General features: G+C 43.7%; 1 protein-coding gene across 1 annotated transcript in view; it reads left to right on the plus strand.

Annotated features, from left to right (window-relative positions):
* The first annotated feature begins 359 nt into the window (after positions 1-359).
* Positions 360-24,785, plus strand: part of LOC112556053 (thrombospondin type-1 domain-containing protein 7A-like) — a 104,478-nt gene continuing 80,052 nt past the window's right edge. The window contains 1 exon segment of the mRNA XM_025224666.1: positions 360-1,110. The gene's annotated coding sequence lies outside the window, so the exon portion shown is untranslated.

Here is a 24,785-nt window from a genome sequence, read left to right on the forward strand (position 1 = left end):
AATTATAATTCCTTCACACATAAACAAGCACACGCTTCTAAAAATATTCTTAAATTACTTTTAAATTCAAATTGGATGTAAATGAATGGAAAAGATGCAGAATCTCCTTTCAACCCTGTTCATGGTAAGAAAAGGTTAAAGTGGTTAGAAGACCACAGAAACTGACTTTTATACCTGTGTACACTTGTATAGCATCACATAAACAAACAAACAAACAAACAAACAAACAAGCACAATGTAAAGTCTGTGAACGTTGTGATGTGTCTCCAAGGTTGGTTTAGTCCAGTAGCCGGGTGTTAGTGCCCTGAATATCATCAGTTAGGTAACCGTCACTATCAGGTCGTATATACTTCGATGAAAGACCGACAAAGCTCGGGGTGAGGTCAAAAGGGCAAAGTTCGTCCTTTTCGTCGAATCGCAAAAAGTAAAGGGAGAAAGGTAGTGGAGGAGGAGGAAGGGTAGAAAGAGTGTAACAGAGTCCGTGGGCCGATCTAGACGATTCTCAGCGCGTGCAGTGAGCTCACGCGCGGCTGCTGCAACTGCTGTTGTCGCCGCTCACGGCGCAGTGGCGGGTGCGTGTGCGTGTGTGTGTGTGACTGTGTGCGCGTGCGGATCGCCTCCCCTGTGCGCAGACGCCGACGCCGAAGCGCGTGCTGTTACGAAACTGCCGGCCTCCCCGCGCTGCCTTTTTCCATACGACGACAGCGTGAATCCAAATAAGCAGCAAACAACTTTCTCTTTGAAGTGCCCGACTCGCTAATTCAAGGAGAAAACATCACCGCACTCAGCGATGCAGCTCGGCACGCTGCTGACTGCGGCCTTTCAAGCGAGGACACCGCACGAGCAGCCAAGATAAAAGTTGAAAAAAAAATAAATAAAAAGGGGGAGGAGTGAGATGCGCTGCACCGCCAAAGGAGGAGACTGCGCTCGCGCCCGTGTTTAGTGCCGAGTTCATTTACAACGAGCGGCGACAATCTTCCTCTTGATGGAGTTCGGAGTATCCATACTAGAGAGGAGGGCCTCGGGCCTGTGATCACTTGTCTTGAAAAACTTCTTGGCCGCGTTCTTGGCTCCAGTAGTCGGGTCTGAGGAGTATCTTTGTAATCTGAGGTGAGTCTCTCTCTCTCTCCCTCTTTCTCTGTGTGTGTGTCCTCCCACCCCTTACCTGTTTTCTGCATACTCTTGTCTGTCTGTTGTAGGACTGCATCCACACTGATAAGCTGCTGTCACAAACAGTTTACACTCTTTTCGCAAACACTTCATTTTATTTATACTTGTGTGTGTATATGTGTGTATGAATGTCTGTGCATGTGTGTATGTTTGTGTGCCTTGTGTGTTCGTCCATCAAACATTTGACGATCACATGACACTCCACTTACATGCGTGTATCTACATAAGTACAAGGTGACCATCAAGTACATCCCCCCCTGCACGTGCATGAGTTCCTCTAGAAGTAGGAGCCAGTTCCAGACACCGGGGGATCTCTGGCTCGTCCTCGATTGTAAGAGGCAGGCTGCAGTTGACCTCATGCCGTGCCCCGAGGGTCGAAGCCTCCCAGTGACCTCTGCCGCTTGTTCTTTCCCCCCCACAGGGACCGGCTGTCTATTTTTTCTCCGTGCTCCTGATCCTGACCATCAAATGCCGAGCATTTCTGTCCTGTAGTTATAGCAATTATATCTTTATGTCGTCTCACATTCCTGTGGTTCTCACATTGCGCCTCCCTCTCTCTTGTCTCTCTTGTCTCTCTCTCTTGTCTATATGCGTGCATATGAATGTATCCGACAGTGTGTCAGCGTGCGCGCGTGCTAGAGTGTCAGAAAATAATAAAAATAAACATACTCGCCATGAATTCAGTTTTACGATCAGTACATCCACCATCATTTATTCCCACACTCAATATTTTTTGTCATAAATACAAGTCAATAGTCCTCCAAGTTGATCAGTTAATCAGTTAACCTGGTGACCAGTTAGCTAAGGTGGGGAGGAAGCTGGGATGGAGCAGGACCCCAGGGGTAGGGAGAGGCGCTGGTGTCACCTGCAGGGTTGGAGTGTGTCACGTGGTTTACATGGCGGCTCGAGGCAGCGGCGTCTCGCAATATTTCTTTTTGTGGAATCGATCTCAAGAACGACTGCAGTTGTTTTTGCCGGCGAGTATCAAACCACTCTAATCCCCACTTCTGCTCCCAAACATTAGCTTCCTTCCCTTTGGCTTGGCGATAATATTTATAATGGCTTTGTCATTTCTTTTTTTAGCTTTCCACTTTTACCCGTTATTTTTGAATCCATCAAACGTTGGTTGGTTGTTGGTTCGTTTTTTTCCTTACTTTTATTTTATTTTTCACCAAATCCTACCATCTTTCAGCAGGACATTGTATCTTAGAGCAGAACAGACCACAACAGTGTTCTGTCGAAATTTCATAGCATGACTGAACTGAACAGCAACATTTTTCTTCCTCCCTCATTCAATCCGTATTTGTGGCCGTGGCTTGTGCCAGGGGACGAGATGCAGGGGCGAGAGACTGTTTTCCTATTTTTGAGTTTCAGGGGTTTTATTGGTCGTTGTTATTTTATGTATTTTAAAACAGGTTTTATTGCTGCTGTGATAAATGGGAATATAACTGCCAAAGTTCCGATTCTTTTTACTTCGCGAAGTAACCTTTGTATGTAAGGTTAAAGGTCGAAGGGTGTGGAAGTGACAAAAGGAGAGTGGCTTACCGACCCGACCCGCTTAAAAGCATGTACCCTCTCGGTGTCAAGTATGTTATTTGTTTGAATTCCTGTCTCGTATGCTGTCCATGTTTCTTCTCGTTCTAATTTTGCATATTCATATTCATATTATTATTATTTATTTATTTGGGTTTTCGTTATACACCTCCCTGACGTGAGCTCCGCCATTCTTGATGATTTTTGTCAGCTTTCATTGTTGTATGGTCTGTACACTCTGTACTCCCACTGAGCTACATTCACTCCCCGTCTTCTCTGTACCCGTACCCCACGTGTAACATTTTACATCTGCGGGTGTGAATTCTCCCTCGTAACCATCACCGTTCACTTCCTATACAAGTCATTTGCACTGAGATTAAATCCGATTTTACGTGTAAAGAGCAAGCGTGGGAGGAGCAACACGGACAGGACAGGTGATAAAAGCCGTTAGGACTCTACACGTTCCATCCCACCTCGCACGCGCAACTACCGGCTGAACACCCAAGTCTTTGATCTCTCGATGCAGACCAGAAGCGGAAACACCTTTCGAGATTAGACAGCTACCTGACCGAGCATCACATCTCCTCTCACTGGAGGACGTTTCTAGTTGATGAGAGGGAGAATTCAGCAGACGTCGCACTGACGAAAACCGCCCTCCAGGCAGTTAAAATGGCTCCCTGGCGTCCTCCCCTCGCCCTCCTGCTCCCCCACAATTGTCAGAACGAAGTCTGCAAGTGATGCATCGGGGTGCACTTCACTTCTCAACCTGCATCCTATATTTGAGGACAATTTTGTTCTAAGCGATTCTTTTTGGTTAGTCGATATTTGAAAGGGAGCATGCGTTAGAGAAGATGACGTAGTAGACACGTGACCAGGTCCTAAGCCATCCATTTGATTGAGGAGTGAGAACTGAGGTTTGGGTCAAGCGATGATGAAGCACCAAAGTATTTTTTTAATGTTTGTTTTTTGCATTCACAGAAATGTAAAAGTCAGGAACTATCAGCGACCCCTTGAGTTATCCTCTCCTGGTAGTAGTAAAGGGGAAAGCTATTTATAGTCTAACAAATGGAAGTTGCAGAGGCTGGTACCTTTCAAAACCATCACATCCCTGCAACTATTTGGCATTACAAAATATCTTTACCTCCTCCACCGACACGCGCGAGCACTCACACCCACACACACACATGCACGAACAGTCCCACGCATGCGCACACACACCGCATCAAGAACTGTACCAAAGACTATTATGTTTTCTTTTGAAATTGTACCCATCACACTAAATCTTTTTTTATGCTCGTCAGTAGAAGACAGTAATTGTTATTTCGCCATGCACACTACCACCCAGGCTCTCACAGCAGAAAGTAGGACAGGGACTACAGGGACTAGTAGGTCAGCGCCATTCCAGGTCGGTGGCGGCAAGTTCTGGCAGTTGTAGGCATACAGATGTGGCAAAGCTTTGGTGAGGGAATGTGGCATTGGCAGTGACATTACTACTGACATTTGTGTGTGTGGGGATCTGTATGCCAATTACACGTGTGTTATAGTATGACACTAGTTCATACTCTTGCTCGCTCGTGCAAGTCTTGTATAGCACTTCAGTAACATAATAACACTTTTATAGTGTTTCATGGCACATCAAAGCATGACAGTAGTTGCCTGGACTACATTCTAGACACTTGTATTTTATACCATTACAGTAACTCACTTACAGACCTGTCACAACAACACCCATCACCCATAATTCTTCACGCCAGAAAAGACCTCTAGAAGCATTAACACTAGATAATAGTGATTGCAGGATGAGAACAGCTTTACAATAATTTAATAATATTGCATTATCGGTGCGTTAAATAAAAGTACATGGAAAATAAACTCTGATATCATTACACCAGTATATATTCCTACAGTGCATTCTAATTTCAGACATGAACTTGTTCTCGTGTTAACATCGGATGTCACGTGAATAGTGTTGTGATGGCTTGTCGAGTCCATCATCTGTCAGATAGACACTTAGTACAGCATCGCACTGTACCGTCCTGTTATAAGGCTACCTGTACCAACGGTCACACTTCATCGCAAATACGAAACAGCATCGTGTTACGTCACTTATCACGTGACAGTCTTTCTGGTTTTTATTGGCCGTCTTGGTTCTCGTTGTGCTACCGTTGTAGTCACGTCCCACGAGAGGTTAACAATTTCATCACGAGGGTAACTAAGGTCTGAACATGTGTGTATGTGCCAACAAAGTTTTTACCTAAATTCCACGGCGTCCCAGACGCTTCCTTTGCTTCCGATCATGAAAATCATATCGAGGACTCGCCAAGGCCCGTTAATCAAAGCCCTGCCTGTTGATACCCGTTATACAGTTTCCGGATAGGCTACGATAAATGACGGTTCAGTGACAATGATGGGGGTCGTGCCGAGTTCTCACTGACCCAGTCTGACATGTTGCATCCAATCACAATAATATTCAACAATGCAGTGGAATGTTGGAATTCGCGTTAAGGAAGGTACTTACCGACATGATCCATTTCAACTGTTGTAAGGACAAACTCCTCATCTGTCGGCAGTAATTTGAATATTTCTATGAAAGCCCTCATTGTTATAGTTTCGCTCTACTAAGAGAACATTTGGATTGTTTTATAAGGAGAGCCACTAGTCTTGCATCATCAGTAAGAAGATAGCAATCAGCATTCTAACTAATTACAAATTAGCGATGTCACCAATCAGATAAAATAAAAGTAAATTGTCAGAAAATTGTTGTCTAAAATATTTAGAAGACGCAGGTGCAGGAAGTTTATTATTGATTATTTGTTTATGTATTGTTAGTATTCTTAGCTTGATGTTTGCAGTAAGATATCAATCACCTGCTTTGTTTGTCCTTGTCATACGATAATAACACGCAAGCACACCCATCAACACACACACACACATAAACACACACACATGCACAGTGTGTCATCGACTGGATTGAAGACGATCTGCACAAACCGACTGTCACGTGGCAACAACACAGACATCTGAAGGAAAATCTATAAAAGCAGCAGGAAATGTTTGTAAAAGCATCAGGAAATGTTTACGAAAAATATCTTTAAAAGTGTGGGAAAACTTGTGTGAAAACAGCAGCGAACAAAAAAATCTGTAAAAATAGCGGAGAAAAAAATTGTAAAAATATAACACTGGTTCCGCGAGGTTTTATTTACTCGATGAAACAACAACAAGAAGATGAAGGGTCTATAATGTACTCGGTACATCCACTGCCTCTATTCTCTTTTGTCTCTGCTCTTCCTTTCTTCCCCTTCTCTCTATTCTTCTTTGTTGACAAACGTTTGTCCACGTGTCCAACAGATCTTTGTATCGGTTATTTTGCTCCACTACACAGTCCGGATTTTTGAACATTTGTCTGGAAGACAAGCTGACCTCAAATTTATCCAGGACCAGTGGATTATTCACCTTTAACCTCCAATGGTCATCGATCTCTTTTCTCCTCTTAATTCGGAAGTCGGTTCCGTTGGCTCTTGTTTATAGGACGTCTTATTATTTTTTCTGAGATGACTGTGTCCCACTCATTATCCTCAAGAGGTTGGCTAGACAGGTTCTTAGCCCCTAAACGGACAGCGCTTCAAAGTTAGCGGCCTTTAAATTGCTTCTTTCCTCACAGCGGAAGATGTTGTTAAGTCACTGTAATGACCATCGTTACTGCCCCACAGGGACCCCACAGTCTGCCTGATAGGAAAGAGGACGAGGACAGGGACGCCCTGCTGCGGGGGTGGGGAAGTTGAAAGGGGAGACAACTGACCGGCGAAGGGAGCGAAGCTGACCGACGGTTCCCCAGTCAGATCTCAGTCTTGGACTCGCAGTCGTGCCCCCTGGTGGCAGGAGACTTCGTCAGCACTGGTCTGGAAACTAGTCAGCTTCGGGGGAACGCGCGGCTGTCGGAGACCATAAGCGCTTTCACCCAGGGAATCACTTTCACCTTTCAGACCCGGAGCCAGTGTAAACAAGTCCTTGTTGGAGAGATGGGGGAGCAGGGGCGGGGGCGGGGAAAAGGGGGGAGGTAGGAAGGAGGGGGCGGCAGCCATCGACAGCTGTGAGCGGCAAGGGAGGTAACACAATAGCCTTTGACGTCACCGGGGTAGATGTTGGATAACGAACAGCATTTTAACCGTTTTGTTGACGATGGGGAGAAGAAAAGAAACTGGGGTATACATACGTGGAGGACTATACACTTACCTACCCGCCTACCCACAGACACTCCCTCTCATTCCTTCCCCTCCACACGCACTCTCTTCTTCCTGCAACACAGTTACTCGCCCCTAAGCTCAGTTACTCACTCATTTTATCGATTGGTCGCTCGATGAACAATCCCTTCGATTGCTCAAGTCTTCAGCCACACAAACCTACACACAGACACACTCAGTTCATCACAGTTCACAAGCAGGCAAGAGTGTTATTTTTCCCTGAATACCTTACAACATCTGCGTGTGATTTAACGCTGATGGATCCATTTTTTAAGCTTTGGAGCAGAAAAGTATACAAACACCGGCAAAACAAAGCAAACAAACAAACTAAAGGACCTGGCTGTCAGACATGAAGAGAGTTAATCAAGCTTTCAGGCGAGATCATGTTGTAGCTGGCGAGAACATTCCTCGGCTCCGGCGACAGCTTGCCTCTTACCCCCCTTGCCTCTGCAGTCGCCTGTGAAGTAGGTGGCGCTGCCACTGCCCCACACTTCTCAAGCATCCACCCCTACCCTATACACCCACACACACCACCCTGCCCCCCAACTGTGAAGAACAAGACCTCGGTCTCTCAGCTTAATTACTCCAGAGGTGCTGCAATCCTACATGCTTTCGCTTTTGACCTCTGACCTTCCCATCAGTTTCTAATTAGCCAAGCATCTTCTCCGTATCCTCTCTCTTCTTTTCCTCTTTTTTATTGTGGTTGCACATGATGCTGTGCACGCAAAGGATACTTGGCTAGGGTATTTCACATTAAAATATCACTACACGGGGTATGTGTCAGTGGAGGCAGCTTGAAGAGCTGTCAAGCAAACACATTTGTTTACATTCCGTACAAAGATCTTTATAATATAAAACATTATTTTTAGTTAAGTTTAGTATATTCTATAAATCAGGAACTATGTAATAGTAGAGACATATGGATGAAGCATATGTTCCTCAGTGCCAATACAAGTCATTCATAACTGTGTTTGCAGACGATAATTGGCGATAACATTTTGACATCAGACATACCTTTCCCTCTCCATCCATCCCGTTATCTATATGCTTCTTTAACTTTCATTCATTCTTTTTCCCAGGATGCTTTGCAATGGTGCTGGCTCTGCATAAAAATCACATCCCCAACCCCTTAACTTTAGAAATAGAAAATAAATTGATTGTCAACAAGACCAGTGAGTGCTTGTCAGTGAAAATGTAAAGCGGGTCATTTAATGATTTCTACCCGATATTGCTAGACTAGTCGGGTATAATTTACTGTTCTTAGAGATAGGAGAGTAACGGGAAGTTGAAAAAGACAGAAGATGAAACACCTTGTTCTTCTCGACACCTTATTTTATTCAGTATTCAATAAGCTCTCTGAGTGTCTTGGACCATCTTAAGTCGAGCTCTGGTCTTTGATGACCTTACTTCATGTATTGGGCGCCACTTGACTTTGATGGTCATAATTTATACAACATGCTTCATTAGTTTCCCTGGTATTAATTCCTGCACACAGCGCCCCCTGCCAAATCAGACTTTGAAGGTTTTAACTCCTGCAGCGGGGCCCACTGGACTCCCAGGTCTTAATTCATGCAGCGGGGCCCATTAGGCTGTTTAGTCCAGGCACTCATCCTCGTGAGACTTAAATCAAACGTTTGACATTATCATGGAAATTTTCTGCAATCGAGTGTCGATCAATCTCCCGCTGCATCATGAAAGCAAGTTATTTATAGCAAGAGCCGGGGTTGGATTCCAGCGCATGCGCAGAATGTCTCTATTACCTCCACCTGAACCCTTTCTCTACCCCGCATACACGCTCGCAGTATACCACTCATCATCATGGGTTTGTTTTCCTCTTTTGTTTTCATTTTTTTTTAAAGACACCCGCTCCATCCCTTGTGGTTGCTTGGAATGTCTCTGTCTCTCCCCGGGACTAAGACTGATGACGGAGAGTGAGAAGGAATGACAATGAGATCGTCTGACTGAGCAGACGATGGTTTTCATTTATTTACTTTTTGTTCATTTGTTCATTTGTCTGCTAACGTGTGAAGTCTGTTACAATTGTGGACTTGCGTGCTGCGGTGTGAGTGCTTGCAGGCAAGTGGCCGTTATTTGTTGTTGTTGTTGTTGTTGTTTCTTTTTTGATTTTCCTGAATTCTCGCGTGTCCTGGCTGCATGGTGCTGCGCGCCCACAGTTGTCGGCTGCCATAAAAAGGAATCACACAGGAGGCAGGAAGAGCTGTGACAGATCCTATTCTCTTTTCTCAAAACTGCAATCGGATTCGAAATGCTTAACGGCAGTTTCTATTCCATCTGTCCGAAATGTGTAGGCACCAGCCGTTGATTTTCCATTTTTAGTATTCTTTTTTTTTCTTTCTTTGTTTCTTTCTTAACTTCTATGTTTTTGTTTGATTTTTTATTTCTTTACGTGTTGTAGTGGAGACTGGTTTTAAAAATATTCGTCCTTCTTACCATACCAGTCAAACCCTGACATAGCTCGTTGGAGATTTTTCTCTTTCTTACATTCTTTATTTTTTTTTTTTTTGCTTGGGTTTTTCCTTTTTCTGTATTTTTTTAATTATTTTCACATGTTTGCCGAATATTGATGTTTACTGGTTCTAAAAGTTGGAGGCGGTTAGGTGAGTAGATAGAGCACCAGGGCTCAAGGCCTGGGGCGATACACCAAGCGGTTCGATACCTGAATGGCGCAGCGCACTTCCCCCATTTGACCCTGCTGTTGAATGGGTATCCACCCGAACTGGGTTGAGAAAGAAATGGCATCGAGAAAGAGGAAATGGGCAAAGTCCTCACAACAATTCTAGCCCCGAGAACAGCCCTGTCTCTAACATCTCGCTCCCCAGGGACCTAGCATCCAAGACCCTACCTTCACCTTTCTGTGGTCAGGGCGGGCATGGTGACATAGTTCAGCATACCTCTAATGATATTTACCTGCTTATTCTATTTTATTGTTTCACGGACAGTAAAGCAAGACGATTCCAGAGAAGTCTTTTTCTGGGTAACAAAGGTCTGGATGTAATTCAATGCGAGTTTGACAAAGATGAGCTTGGCTACACTGATATTAAACTTGAAACTCGCATCGCTCTTTTTGTCATGTGAACACCGGATAGAAATATTCTTTTGACAAGGCCACGATTTTAATCAGTTTTGTGAACTAAGCCAAATGGATCGTTTTTCTCTTTCTAAACTCATTTTTCTTTCGTCTTGACGTTTATTCAGTGCCTCATACTAAGACAGAGCAGTCCGTGGCCCTCTACTGAAATGCATATCCTAGAGGAGGAATGCAAATAAAGAAGGAACCTTAAAAAAATACTGAGTAAAATCCGTGTTTTTATGTCTATTAAGACAGGATATTTTCAGGATACTTGGCGGTGTAAATCACAGAAAAATTATTTTTTAAAAAACCATAAAAATTGCGGACGATTTTTAAAAAACAACCTTGGCAAGACTCAAAATAAGAAAAAAAAAATAAGTAAAAAAATAAGAATAAAAAATGAGAAAATAATGTAAGTAAAAAAATTAAAAACACACATTTATATGAAATGTATTAGAAAGGATAAAATAATTTTCCCTTACGTATAGTGGTTTTCCTTAATACATATACCTACAACTACAGAAGTGAGAGGGGAACTCTCAGTGTGAATGCTCCAAGAAGCGAGAGAATGAAGGAAATATTGAAATAAAACATGGCTATATTATAACATATTGCCACGAGTGCTCCTCACACTTTTATATTTTTTGTTATATGTTAAAGAAGATCCGAGACATAAGAGACATAAGAGAAAAAATATTTACCCTTTTTAGTACATTTCAAAAGAACTTGAATTTGAACAAAATTTTAGTTATTTCATTTACTAGAAAAAACATTTCTTACTCTTATTTTGTTTTTATTCATCCTCTTCCATTTGATTATTTGTGCCGTCTGCTTAAATAACTGCTGGTGTAGGACTGATGAAGTATAGGTATCTCCTCAAATCCGATCTAAGATTTCCCATATAAAATAAACTTAAAGTAAGTTTACTACTTGGGAACTGATGGAAATAATTTAATGTTGAACTGTCACCGGAAATGAGTAACTGGTGAAAATTTCAGACGTCTGATACTATGGGAATGGGTGAAACATTGATTACAATATTCCAGCCAGACAGAGTTCACTAAAAGTTTTAATAGAAATTCATCTTTTTAAAGGAAATGGGATGATCCATCCGTGTGTAGGTTTGCAGACAGTACCTACGGGTAGATTATAGTCTTGCCTCGCTGACTTTTGACATCCTCACCCCAATGATTTGTCCTCAAACCGCACATCAGAGATAGAAATAAACGGCCGGTACTGAGGACATGTGATTAATAGAACAAAATCGTCCTCCAGTGATTACAAATACATTTGTGACGAAGGCGATATTATCTGATGCTGGTTATTGCGGAGGAGCATGCACAACCTACACTGGCCCTCCTCAGACTCAGACCCTTCCTGCTTTTTGTCAATGCCAGAAGGCTCCTCTACATCCTCATAATAGTTGCGGGTGCCAGTTAATGTCATGGAGCATTCCCTGACGAAAACCAAACCCTAGATGCATTGTCACGATATCTATCCACATAAACAAATGAATGTGCATGCGAATCCAGCACTTAATGATGGCGCCGTGGAGGAGATTGCATGCCTCTTGTTGTTTGTGTCCCGTTCTCCTGATTGCGCCACCTCAGCTCATCCAATCAAACTGTCGAATCGAACATCAAAACGTTTTCAAACGTAGCCCTCGGTAGTCTCGTTGAACCCTCGGTTGAACGCTGCTCACGACAAACTTCTTTCATCTAAACTTCATGTGCTCTTTGACGGGACCTTCTCCTCGTATTCGGAAGTTGCTGCTGACTTCGGAACTTCGCACATCTCGCAAGATATCTGGGTTTGTCTCTAGCCGCCTAGCATGGCCGTCTGACCTCTTGGGACCCTCCATGACCTTTCTGATCCTCGGATGTCGATCCCACACAATTGCGAATAACGACCACCCTTTGTGGGTTCCTGCCTCAGCCTTTCTCCTGGCTGTGTCGGAGCTATCTCAATGACCTTCGACCCTCATTACGGTCCCCCAACCCAGTCTCCAGACCAACTGGATTCCCCTTTCCCCAATCACCACCATCAAGTGGTTGACTCGTGTACAAGTATTCGAGGCCGCCATAGCTTCCCTGCTACACTCTTGTTTTGTCACAAGTTCCCTAAAGTGCATGCTTCCGATCTGTCCTCTCCTATTATTTCTCGTTAACGAGAACCTGAAACCTGGCAAAGCTTCCGGTTTCTTCCAAGACAAAATGGCTTTCTGGATTAAAAAAAACATTAGAACAATTTAAAGCTCTAAAAATCGTAAACATTAGAAAGTTTGTTGTTTACCTTCAGATACATTAAAAAGGAGTTCTTTGTTCTACATTAAAAAGCCCGGATGTAACAAAACACTTGCTACCGTTACGGAATTTCAGAGTTTTACATTTCTCTAATGATGCCTTGAACTCAAGAGGCTAACCTTTGGCTGGGAACTAGTACATCCACCAACAAGTAGTGCCGTTGTGAGGAGAGTAGGAGGATATGACTTGTCAGTGGAGGGCGACAGGTGCCAGTGTTCTCGCCTCCAGGTCCCCAGAAGTCCTGTTCGTGATGACATGTAGTTTGGGGAATGACCCGCTTCCCTGATGACTGGTGAGGGGCAACACTTTTCAGCCACTGAGGCTGCTTGTAAATAAACTTGTTTGTTTTGTCCTGTCACTGTGAGTCCTTCCACCGCGCATTAATCTTCACGTGCCCGGGGTTTGGTGTTTGAGGAGTTTGTCTGGAAGACTAAGTTCGTGAGTGATCATAAATAAAAATTGTTATTAGAGTGGGACATCCACCAACACACACACAGAGCCTAATTCTTATTCACTCTCACACTCTTTCACTCTCTCTCTCACTCATTTACTCACTCTCTAACACACACACACTCACTCACATTCTGAGTTAGTGAGTGGCAGCGAGAGACAACGATGTCAATGAATGGGAACTCTTTATTGACGATAGAAATAAAATAACAACGCAATGATCTTTGTTATTTCCCGCCATTTCCATGGAAAGTGAGAATAACCTCAATCGTAAAAACGAGGATATAAAATGGAAATAAAGGCTATAACAGAATCAATAATTATGAAAAGGAGGAGATATGAGGATAGGATGGAGAAAGACCGGGGTACGGACGAGTCAGAACACTTAACCAGCACGAACCTTTTACTGGGGAGGGAGACTGAGATAGAGAGAGAGGAGTGGAAGAAAAAAAAAAAGAAAACTTTATTCAGCAAGCCTCTTATTTTTGAAGCAGGCATGTTGACATATCAACACATACCGTGTGGAGGTCTTTGATCTCATCGATCCTCGCCGCCACCGTTGCCCTGCGAGGGCGGAGCACCACCGTCCCGCTGACGACGAGCAGACGTTCCGACAGGACAATCAAGGCCGGCATCTGACGGTTACAGAAACGTTGTGTGGTGAAACCCGGTTTATTCCTTGGCTCGCCAGCCTCGCGCATTTCACGCCCATTGCCTCCCGGCCTCGGCGGACCACGCTCGTCCAAAAGAACAATTAAAAGCACAAACAAAGTCCGACTGTGTAAGCGTGCTTCGTGTAACATGATTGAAATCCCAGGGGGAAACGAACCGACCGCTGTGCAAACCCGGCCAATCTCTGACGGGACTCCCCGGGTGGGGAATGGAGGGGAAAGGAAGCTGGCTTTGTGATGGATGCAATTTATGATCGCGGTTTGCACACTGCACGTCAGCGCCTATCGCTCCTACCACGTGTTCTGTAGGAGCGATAGGACGCCATGTTTAGGGGGAACTCTGGGGGCCGGATAGTAATTGGAAGTAACGGTCCGCTGCTTTGAAATAACAGTTTTCGCCGCCCGACACGTGGCTGCTGCGCATAGAGCAGACAAGTGTTCCCTGCTGGGGGGAGTTGTTGTGAAACTAGAGCAAGTCTGTTCGCGAGGATAAAATCGGTCAGTCGAGGATTTGTTTGTTTATTTGAGTTTTGCGTCGTGCCATGAAGTAAGTCACAGCTGGTACTCCAGGAAAGGTGTCTTGTCTCTGTGGTTACAGTATTTCTAGCTTGACACTTAGTTATTTATATTTACTTACCCCAGGCCACAGTAGCTCTAGCTCCAGGGTTAAAACATCTTCTGTTGGGTATGGATTCAGCTTTAAACAAAATGCTTCTCCTATGGTTTCCTATTCTGCCCCAGTCAACGACTTGCACTCTGACCCCTGGAGGTAACCTTTCCACACCACGTTGCGGCATGCAACCAGGGGTTGGGGGTAGAAAAAATTAGGATGCTCATTTTGAGAAAACAAGAGAGCCGCGGAAATCTGTATGCAATCGCAAACAAAATGGAGCAAATATTAATTGGCATAATGGAAGGCAAATAATGTTTTCACGGACTACAAACCAGTCAGCCGACATCATGGTGGTGTGTGGCGCTCTGTCTATCAGGACTAGTGAAACATGTTTTTAAATTTGTCGACTAATGAGAGAGAAATGGAAACCTCTGCCAGCGGTTTGCTTTTTTTATTCTGTCATTCCCTCTATTACTTCTTCCAGTCCTACAGTTTTCTTTCTATCAAAACCGTTCTGTGAATCATGCAACCAAGCACTTACCAACAAACATAAAAATATGTTTACTGCCATGTTATGGCTGCTACACGAATTGTGTATTCGATAACAAACGCAGGTGATGTTTGATTGTAGTGAACACAATGTAGTGTTGTTGACAAATAAACAATCCGTGTTGACAGATATATTGGATACGGTTTACGAGTGCATTGGGTGATGATGAGCTTAATGATGGTAGATTGCTGTTGATGATGGTGGAGGTGAAGATCGGCTCGTGCTAGGGTGGCAGTAGTGATGCCATAATAATTTCTATTGTGTATTTTGCAACTGCGAGTGGTGGAACAGTGTTTGGATAATAGTAATGAGCTAAAGTACTGTTACTGAATGGATTAAAAAGAAATATTGTGTGACTGGGATAAGTAAATAGTGGGTTAGATGGTGGATGTCTTGATTGTTAGAATGGATTACACACCCACACACACACTCTCTCTCTCCTATTTTACTTTGACTCTTTAATATCATCTCAACATTTTATACTTCCCAACTAAAAGATGAATAAATCATGGCATCATATAACAAGCACAGGAATCAAAGAATAAATATTTTTAACCATTTAATACTAAAAGATATGGAAAGCTGCTCTGCAGCATCTTACGAGAGGGAGGCGCAGCACGTCTGTCCTGAAAGCTGTGCTAAAGATGTCAGACTGCTTGGCACAAACCCCAAACTACGACTTAAGGCTTTGGGTAGGGCTGCATGGAGCAGCTTTACTGGCTTTTGACCTTTGCCCAAGTCTTTCTACTCAACTTTTTAAAGCCGCCATTGGTGTCCACGTGACGTCACGAACATGAGTTTTCATTGGTCCTAAAGTCACAAGTCGACTGTCCTACTGACATCAATGAAGTCGACTTGCGCTTGGCATTTGTTGGATAGTTAAAGACAACCCAACCATGGACGCCCACTCATTTTAATGAAGACGAGGAGGAGGTCGTTCGATCAAGCTAGTCTTCTATTGGCTAAAGATTTAGGTTTCCCCAACATGTCTTCACTTTACTTTCTCATCTTGGTTCCTACCCCAGCTTGCATACCCGGGTCCTCTGTAGCTCAGTGGTTCTGACGTCACGTATCAAAGGAAAGTTGAGACAACCTGCTGCAGGCTTTTCTCCGAGAGCATCCTGCCTATCAGGCTAACTTACAGACCTGCAGCAGTCACGTGGGTGAGTCGGGTGCAGGGTGAGCTTGAAGGTGGAGGAAGTGACGGAAGCAGACCACCAGGTTGACTCCAGTGTGGGTGTGCAGCCCCTGTACGGCCATGCATGGTTGCAAATGATGCTGAGTCTAATTGCGGGGGCCAGACAACCCTCTTGTCCAATCAATATCTCGGTTTGGTTCCTCCCTAATCTCTCCCACGGGCCCCCGCCGCACAGGGAGAAAGTTGTCTGAGGCCGGTGAACGCTCGACCATTTCTCTCCAGTTTATACCTTCAATTGACATTTGGGGCACTCACATACGGGCAACTGAGCGTGCGTGCTGGGATACTCGGGGGAGGCAGCGAGAAGAGCGGAAAGACCGGCTTGAAGCGCCCCCTGCAGGGAAGTGACGGGCTGTGTTTAGTTACTAACATACTATATCCGTCTGGTGTGTTTATGATGTCTTCCATCTTGTGGTGTACGTACAGAGGTCAGTGGTGGCGCCATCAAGACAAGGGCAACCACTGGTCCGTGTGTCTCCAAGTCAGGTGTAGTGTTACATACTGGTATCCATGTCACATTTAAATATATTTTTTGTGTTTGTGTGTTACCTGCTCTCATCTCTTGGTGTCACATTCTGTCAAATATAAGTGTAGAGTCCTTCATGTCTGTGACAACACTCAGATGCCAGCAACTTGAAGATTATGTTTATGTTTGACTACAGTAATCCTTTAAATGAAAGTGTTCTACAAGTGAATGGCCGCAGGATGCAGTGAAATGTAAGTGGTTTACTGTGTCTAGAGTTCTGCCAAGTCCTGTCCTTTCATCTTTCCTGATACATTGAGCACCTTTACCTTGTGGGCGAGGAGAGGATTCTGAAGAGGGACATATTATTAGAAATAAGTCAGATTTGTCCACGTGTGTGCATGTTTCATGGCGTCCGTTCCACACCATTTGTCAGATTCTCATCAAATTTGGCACGAATGTCCTTTTTGTCTCACGGAAGGTGATAAACACTACTTCTTTCATATATGTTCTTTGATCTTTCTGTTGACTGTCTATCGCCCTGACTGGTGATGAATAAATAAATATCTTTTCAAGTATACAGTTTATGTCATGTTCGATAATTATATCTATGAAACCATAAATGTTCGCACATGCAAGCACAAGCAATCACATTCTCATGTTGAAAAATACAAAGAGCCTAAATATTTAACAAAGAATCACTGGGTTTCATTTCTTAATATGTAAATTCTCGCAAATCTGTCCAATGCATGACAGTCGACTTCGTTTCAGACACTATTGAAGCTTTTAACTATTATCTCCTGTTAATTATTAAACTTATATTTGACTTCTGCTGCTTTAATTACTACAAATAGAGTGTGAATATGTTTTAAAAGTAGTTATATACCTAGGTATTATGTTGTGAATATACATCTTAGATATGTAATATTTTCTTCTCGCTATGTCTTTATTATTATAATTTTGTCGAACGTTTGCTTTGACGGATAACAAAAATTCATGCTCTGCTTAATTTGAATTTGCTGAATTATATTTTTGGCTTATCTCTAAGCTAATTTTCTGGGAGTAATTAATGCACAAAAGCCAAAAAAGTCATAAAGTGTGCTGAATGTAAAAAAACAGTTCTGTAACCTTTCATCTTTGCCGGCGCATTGGAGGAATAACCAGGGGACTGTAGTGTGCCGAGCCGTTATGCTCTGTTTGCACAAACACACATTAACCCCCGCACTTTTGATGTCGGTACCCTCCCTTGTCCACCCACCCACACACACTCACCCCTCTCTCCATCCAGCTTTAACTCCCTCACATATTTCTCTCTTCTCTTTTCCTTTCGCATCCCTTCCTCTACAACCTAAGTGCTCCTTTCTTCTCGAGAGTGAGAACTGCTCACGAGCATTTTTTAGTGAGTGTTGGATTAGGACAAATTTTCTTCGTTTAATTCCGGATCAGTGAATTTATCTCTCTTTCTATTTTTGCTCTCTCTAACACATTTATCTCTGCATCATTTCTTACAAATATTTCAGCCTATCTTTTTCTTTCTTTTATTTTCTCTTTTTTTTCTGTCGAAAGTTATAATCACAGTAATCTACTCATGTTTGATTGTGCTGTGGTGTACATGGGCGGTTGGCCATTGTCCCGGGTATCTGGCTCGCAGCACAAGTCGGCGTTTAACACTCTTTCAGCGAGACGCACAAACCCGTGAAAGCCAGTGGCAGGGATCGATATCCAGCCATTCACTTTTCTCTGCTTTCTTCTTTTGCTCCCAGCGCTGCTCACGGACTGGGTGCTCTGAGGACCTTCCATTCAGCCTCACCGCATCCCTTGGTGGCATGCTTGACTGAGGAAACAGAAGCGAATATAAGTTTGTTTGCATTGCATTGAAAAATGGGTTTTGAGGGATGAAGGAGTGGGAGTGTTGATGGAGATGTGTTTGGAGATATGGATGTTGTGGAGACACTTCCACCTTGTTTACTTTAGGTACCTCGTGTAATGTACCTATGTCCCTGGAAACACCTTTGACCCCGAGGTCAGTTTTACTCTCTACCATGGACTGCAGTTTACCTTCCTTTATTAATATTAATTATGTTCTTAAATGACAGCATGATATATTTCGACTTTTAGCACGCACACACAAACATATATATATACAGACACACAGACACACAGACACACAGACACACACACGCACGCACATACATGTGTTCATTCATTCACACTCGGATATATATGTCTACAGCTAGTCATCGGAAGCGATGAAATTTGTTCGTGAACACCACTAACATGAACAAGTTATTGTTTTTAATATTTTTTAGTCATCCAGGACACATAATTTGGAACAATATTGTTGAAGTCTCCTGCCGGAAGTGGCTGCGAATCACGTGGCCTTTCGAATACAGACCCGCTAAGATGGCGGCAACCATTTGAAGATCTTGGGTTGTCGGGACCGTGAACAAGAACCTAGAAATAAAATAAATAAAAACAAGCCAAGTGCTCTACAATCACAGGCTTTGTACACTTGCCAGAGTGTGCTTCTATACAGAATTACAGAGGGAAGCAGTGCTCCTTAAGCGACAGCTTGATTTGAAGCCCTCTCTTCTCTTTTTTTTCTTCATCTTACTCTCTTCATCTCTCCTTGACAGTTTTATGCAAATTTCAATACACAATGAAGAAAAATCGAAAATTGCGGTCAATCTAGACACTGAAATATCTGTGCCTTGAAGTGACAAACAATTTTACAATATAATAGTTCTGCTGTCGACAGCTTACACTTTTTTTTTCTTTCCTTCTTTCATTCGGCTAAAGAACTGTTTTCCTGCATCCTATTCTCCTTTCGCCTTGGGCCCAGAGCAAAGTTCAGCTGAAGTTTTACGAGGCTGCTGTGTAAACAAGATCAATTTGTGGCCTGAAAGAAGTTTTTGGAAGAAATCAATGAAATCTTAAATATGGCGCGTCTGGCGTCTGGCATCACACATCTGCCGGCAGGAAGGACGAAGACAATATAAAGTGAAATCCTGGCATAAACACACTTTTTTTGCTCGCCTTTTGGCTTTTGTTTATGGTGAACTGTATTCATTGAAGGAGATGGCACAATGAGCAGACCTGCAGATGGATAAATAACCGGGGCTGGTTTTTATGACTGGTTGCAGTTTTTAGCTCGTACATTAAACTGACCATAAATTTCGCAGGCTCAACGGCGCATGAGCAGTTTTTTGTTCTGAACGATTACACATCTGAGGCAGGGGATGGTTGTTATAGTAAACAGTGGATTAAATAACAATCAGTAGTTCTTCCAAGAATACAAGTGAAACAATATGCATAGAACTGATTTTTTAAAAACAAATTTAGGAACTATACCGTTTCAGTCTACTGAGGTGTATGAGCTGGGTCAGGGTCGCAGCACAAGGTATGACCATAGTGATAAGGACATAGTTGAGAGAATAATATGATAAACATATATATATATTTAACATGTTCTCAAAAGGCTATAAATGTCTATATTTAAATAAGATGAGTTTAGATAAACAAGATGAGATATGTTAGGTGAGACAGGTGGTGCTAGGCTATATTTTAAAATATGTTTTATAGTAAGAACTGCTCCAATTTAATGCAGCTGAGATTGGGAGAGCTAATTTACTTCAAGAAGAAAAGGATGTCAGTTAGAAGAATCTTAAAAGACAAACAATGTAAGTAGCAGATGTCACCATGACATGTTCATTTCTGCCAGAAGACAAAAGAAAAATATTCGCTTTGCAATTGCGAGATGCGCTGCTGTCTTTAGCTGCTCTTTGACCTCTCGATCCGTAATCGAAGATGTTTCTCGACTTCTGCTTTGCCACAGCTCCCTCTGCACCCAAAGTGTCTCCTCGGAGAATTCTGCAATAGTTCTTGGCTGAGTGAAAATCATGAACGAAGAAAAGGAAGCGCAGAAACGAACTAACATTGTAATTATCATCAACAACATTATCATTGTCATCAACAACATTAGAGAAACTTTTAATTTTCGTCGAAAATGGATCAGAAAAAATAGCAGCAATCATAGGTTGTCTATTCTTCTTCCACCAGGGTTAAAACTTTTTACAAAACCAGAGCAAACTGACATTTCGTTTTCAGTTCGACTGTGATAGTAATTTTGAACACAACAGGGTTATTTTGGGTGACATTTGACAGAGAAAAGAAGGTTGCTGGGTATTGTCACGTGACCGGATTGCTTATCTTCTTCCAATGAACATCCATGACGTGTCAGACCTCAGCCTGGCGGCATGTGGCCAGGAGGGTGGCGCCACCATCCAGTCCACACAGTCTCCGCGTTTTGCCCAAAAGCAACCCCAGGAGACCTCCACCCAATTTCCAGTCACATCAACCACGTCAACATAATGAAAGTACTGATGTGAACCCACTTTCATCCTGCGGACATGCCTCGCAGAAAGGCCCACGAACCAAGGGAAGAGCATCGCGTAAAGCAAGCAATTAGGTGCAATGGAAACAGTGGACAAGGGTCACTCACGAGTTCTGATCTTCTGCACCGTCTCTTGAGAACCTCATCAAAACCAGACATCGGGTCCATTAGGGACCAAAGCTCACGCATTGCATGCTGGCAATAGGAGTGTTAGTTCAGTTAGAACTTGGATAAAAAAAAAGACTGATGCGAGGGGCGATCACTCTCGAGCGCAGGGCTTCTGTTTCCTTCCCTCCCTCTTCCTACTCCCCATCCCAACTGCGTGTTTATGTGTGTGTCTATCTTTTACTTTCTGTTATTTCTTCCTTGCCTCATTTTCAGTAATTTTTTTCCTTCTGTTTTTTTTTTCATCCGTCTGTCTTCCCTCTTCCTCATGCAGTCTGTATACTTCAATAAAAGTGTAGGAAACGCACTAACAGATGGACAGAAATACAGACCGAGATTTATTCAGAAGCTAGTTTCTCGTCCAGGGGACTTTTCTGACTTTCATTGGTTGCCGGCCGCCATGTTGAGTCTGTCCGTGCGGGTTTCTCTCTCCCTTCATCTCATCACGTCTGGGCAAGATGGTGGGTTAACAACCACTATGACTGCTCAGACTTCAACACTAACAAGCAAACGCCCCGAAATGATGAGACTGACCGGACACCTAAGTCCACGGACAACAAGAATTTCGAGGGGGTAACTCATCTGCAAATGGCCTCGTTACGTGATGTGGTCCATTGGCTGGTCTCCCTTGGGTTAAGGAGATGAACAGTGCTTAGCGCGATGCTGGGTGAGACAAGCTTGGCTACGTGCGACCTTAAAAGGTCAACAAAGGAAGCTGGGGAAGATTGAATTTGTCTGACTGCATCGTCATGGTCATCGCCGTCCTGACCCTTCCCGTCGTCAGCAAGTCTGGCCAGACGAGTTAGCTTCAGACCTTCCTCCACTTCTGTCCTGTTGTTCTTCCGGAAGATAGGAACCTCTTGCTGAAGCTTGTTTCAAAGCTATTTTCTGTGCTCACCACTATGTTCACTAATTATTCTTACTGTCCGCTCACGACTGTATTTATTTCTAATCCCCCTTCTCTCTATTCCTTTAACCCACCTACCCGGTTAAATACCCGCTAAGAACTATTTTCCAGTATGTTATTCAAATGTTTGCGTCTGGGAGCCTGGATTGCCGTTCTCAGAAGCTACTAATTGCCCTCCATGTTTCCGAGGAAAAGATTCCTGGATCCTCCATACAGCTGCCACGTGTGAAATCTGTGTTCCTCTTCTGAAAAAACTTTTAAAAGTGTGAGCTACGCGGAAGCCAGGAGGAGAGGTCAATGTTGGGAGGCAGCGAGAAGTCGCCCACGTGGCCACTTCTTGGAAGGTGGCACAAAGGTTACAGAGTGGTCTTTCTGCCAGACGCTGACACCTATTGTCCAAACACCAAGGACTGTTTGTTTTACGAGGCCAGGACTGACACTGCCTCCTCCTCCCCTTCCTCCTCCACACGCACAATCGTGTTATCCAAGTCGTCCAGAAAAATTAGTCTGGCGTGCCAAGGACTAAGTTCTGGTTTGTCACCAGCAGCCTGGGAGATTTCTGGAGAACAGGCAGCACGTGTCCCTAGGTGCCACCAGGGGTTGTGAGGTGTGAGGTGTGTCGGCCTGGCGCTGTCTACAGAAGGTGCCACCATCTTGACACCTCCGGGACGCCGCGGACAGAACTTTCGTGATTCTAAGCAGATATTCTTCCCATTTTCGGCATCTATTCTGAGAGAAAGCCATAGATAGAAACTCAGACATTAGAATTATCAGAACCAGAAGGACAGACCAAACGATTGCCTGAGTCGGGGACACATCGTGTTAAACTAATCATTTCCTAGATAATGACAGCACTGACATCGTCAATCACACGATGACTTTGACGAATGTTACGATTATGACTGAGGCCACGTCATTAGTTTTCCTCTATTATCGTCCTGCTCATTGCTGCCACCACGTCTGATGTCGGAAATGAGTGAATGTCATAAGCGACCCGGGGCTCGCGGCAAATACTTTATTCGCTCCCGAGGCTGAGCGAGCCGCTTCCACCAAAGTGAAACTGCTTTTGGTCTCTGGAGCAACATCGCACAAATGTCACTTTAAAAGCTTCCGGTTGGTGAAGACCAAGCAAACCTGCGGCTGAATCGACTTCCGTCGATACCCGAGCATCTGCCGCGGTGCTTGCTGGCCGGTCTTCGGTGTCATGGGAATGGAAGCTGCGGTGTGGTTGCTGGTGCAAGAGCGGGCGATGGAGGGACAGTGGTACCCACACGGAGGTCAGATGAGTTCAGTCAAAGACTGAGAGTGAGAGATCGTTTCCACGAGCGAGCTTTGGCAGGTGAGCCACTCCCAGAAATGTGCGAAGGTGAAAATCAGATAGTCTACACACTTGAGTGTTGGAATGGTTCCAGAGGCTTTGCCTGGAGAGGCTGAGAGAAACGTTCAGGAGATAGCAGCAAGAATAATGAAAATACCTGAGAATATGTTTTTCAAATAACTGACAAAGGTGTTCAAAGTTAGACTTGGATATCGGGTATGGTCTCTGTCTCTCTTTTTATTAGATACTCACACTCACACACTAATACATTAATATTAATATATATGAGTCTACATAGTTATAACAAAGTGGATATCACTGACAGTCATTGTGTGTAGTCAATCTTGCCCACCCGTTACTGTCATACAACCAATGAGCGCCCTCAAGTTGTTCAAATGTTTTTCTCACACTGGATGCTGTCTGGCATCTTATTGATCATACCAAGCATATTGACTCTGCTCATGATGAGGTCTTCACACGGCAGACAAATCTCTACATCGCCCGACAAACACCATAATTACATTTTTCGGCTCATTCATCTTCTACAAGCATACGTCCCTGGTGTACTTGCAGCGGAAACTGTATCTCTGCCTCGCAATTTGTAAGAAGACAAGAAGGTTCCTGAAGGTAGTCTTTTTCTGCTGTGTCTGCGCGCGTTTAAAATCCAGGATTTCCTCTCGCCAAAGGCGCGAGGACAAAAGCAGCTCTCTTCTCGTAAACTGGAAAATTACCCCTCACCCTTCCTCCCACCCGACTACCGACACTTACCCGCGCTGGCGTGGGAATGGACTATGCAAAGAACTGCCATAAACATAGAAGGTGAAGTAAAAAAGAAATGAGGGAGAGGAAATTAGGCAGCAAAGGTTGTTTTATTGCAGATTGAATGAAGGCAGTCTCTCCTTTTATTTGCCCATACTTGCTATCTCTCTCTCTCCCACCCCACCCACCCCACCCACCCATTTCTATTACTTGTTTGCTGGCAGAGCATCCAATGGTCTGACAGTTTGTCTCTGGATCATGTGACTTCCTCTTCCTGGCTCGTGACAGTTTGTCTTCCGCTCTGTGGTCCTTCTGGACTTGTGACTGGCTTCTGTTCACGTGACTTCCGAGCTTGTGACCGTTTGTCGTCCCCGTGTTTCTGGCAGCTTGTCTCCTGCACATTTGGGCTTTAAGCATGTCTCCTTCCTGAGTTCTACCAAATCCTGGCAATCCTACAGGAATTTCAACTGTCTGGACAGCTTCAAGGCAGCAAAGCAGGGATCTGTGAGGAAGAGTATAAAAAGGTAAATGAAGACATTCACGTTTCGATTACTTTTAAAAGCACATCCGACGGATCTTCAGTCTAAATGACGGGAGGGTAATGTCGATGAGGGAGGCATTACTACCAGGATAAAATCCCCAAATCGAAAATTTTATAGCACTAGTGAGATGAATCTTTTTTCTAATGACTGGGTAAAAGTCGGTGCAAGATATTATTTCAACAAATCTGGTGAATACTCGCCTTTTGTTCTCGAGATACAAGTCTTTAAGTATCTATATTCACAGGTCAACAATTCAGACCTTAGTGTTGTATGTGAAACAAGCCAATGGGAGCAGGTGAACTTGTGGACCAACTGGATGTCAGGATGTTGACTTCTTTCAGTTCATGGTGATATCTGAGACGTATATCTCGAGAACTAAATTTTACCCAAATATCACTCAATTATTAGAAAAGGAATT

This window comes from Pomacea canaliculata, linkage group LG2 (genome assembly GCF_003073045.1).
Source record: "Pomacea canaliculata isolate SZHN2017 linkage group LG2, ASM307304v1, whole genome shotgun sequence".
Lineage (NCBI taxonomy): Eukaryota > Metazoa > Mollusca > Gastropoda > Architaenioglossa > Ampullariidae > Pomacea > Pomacea canaliculata.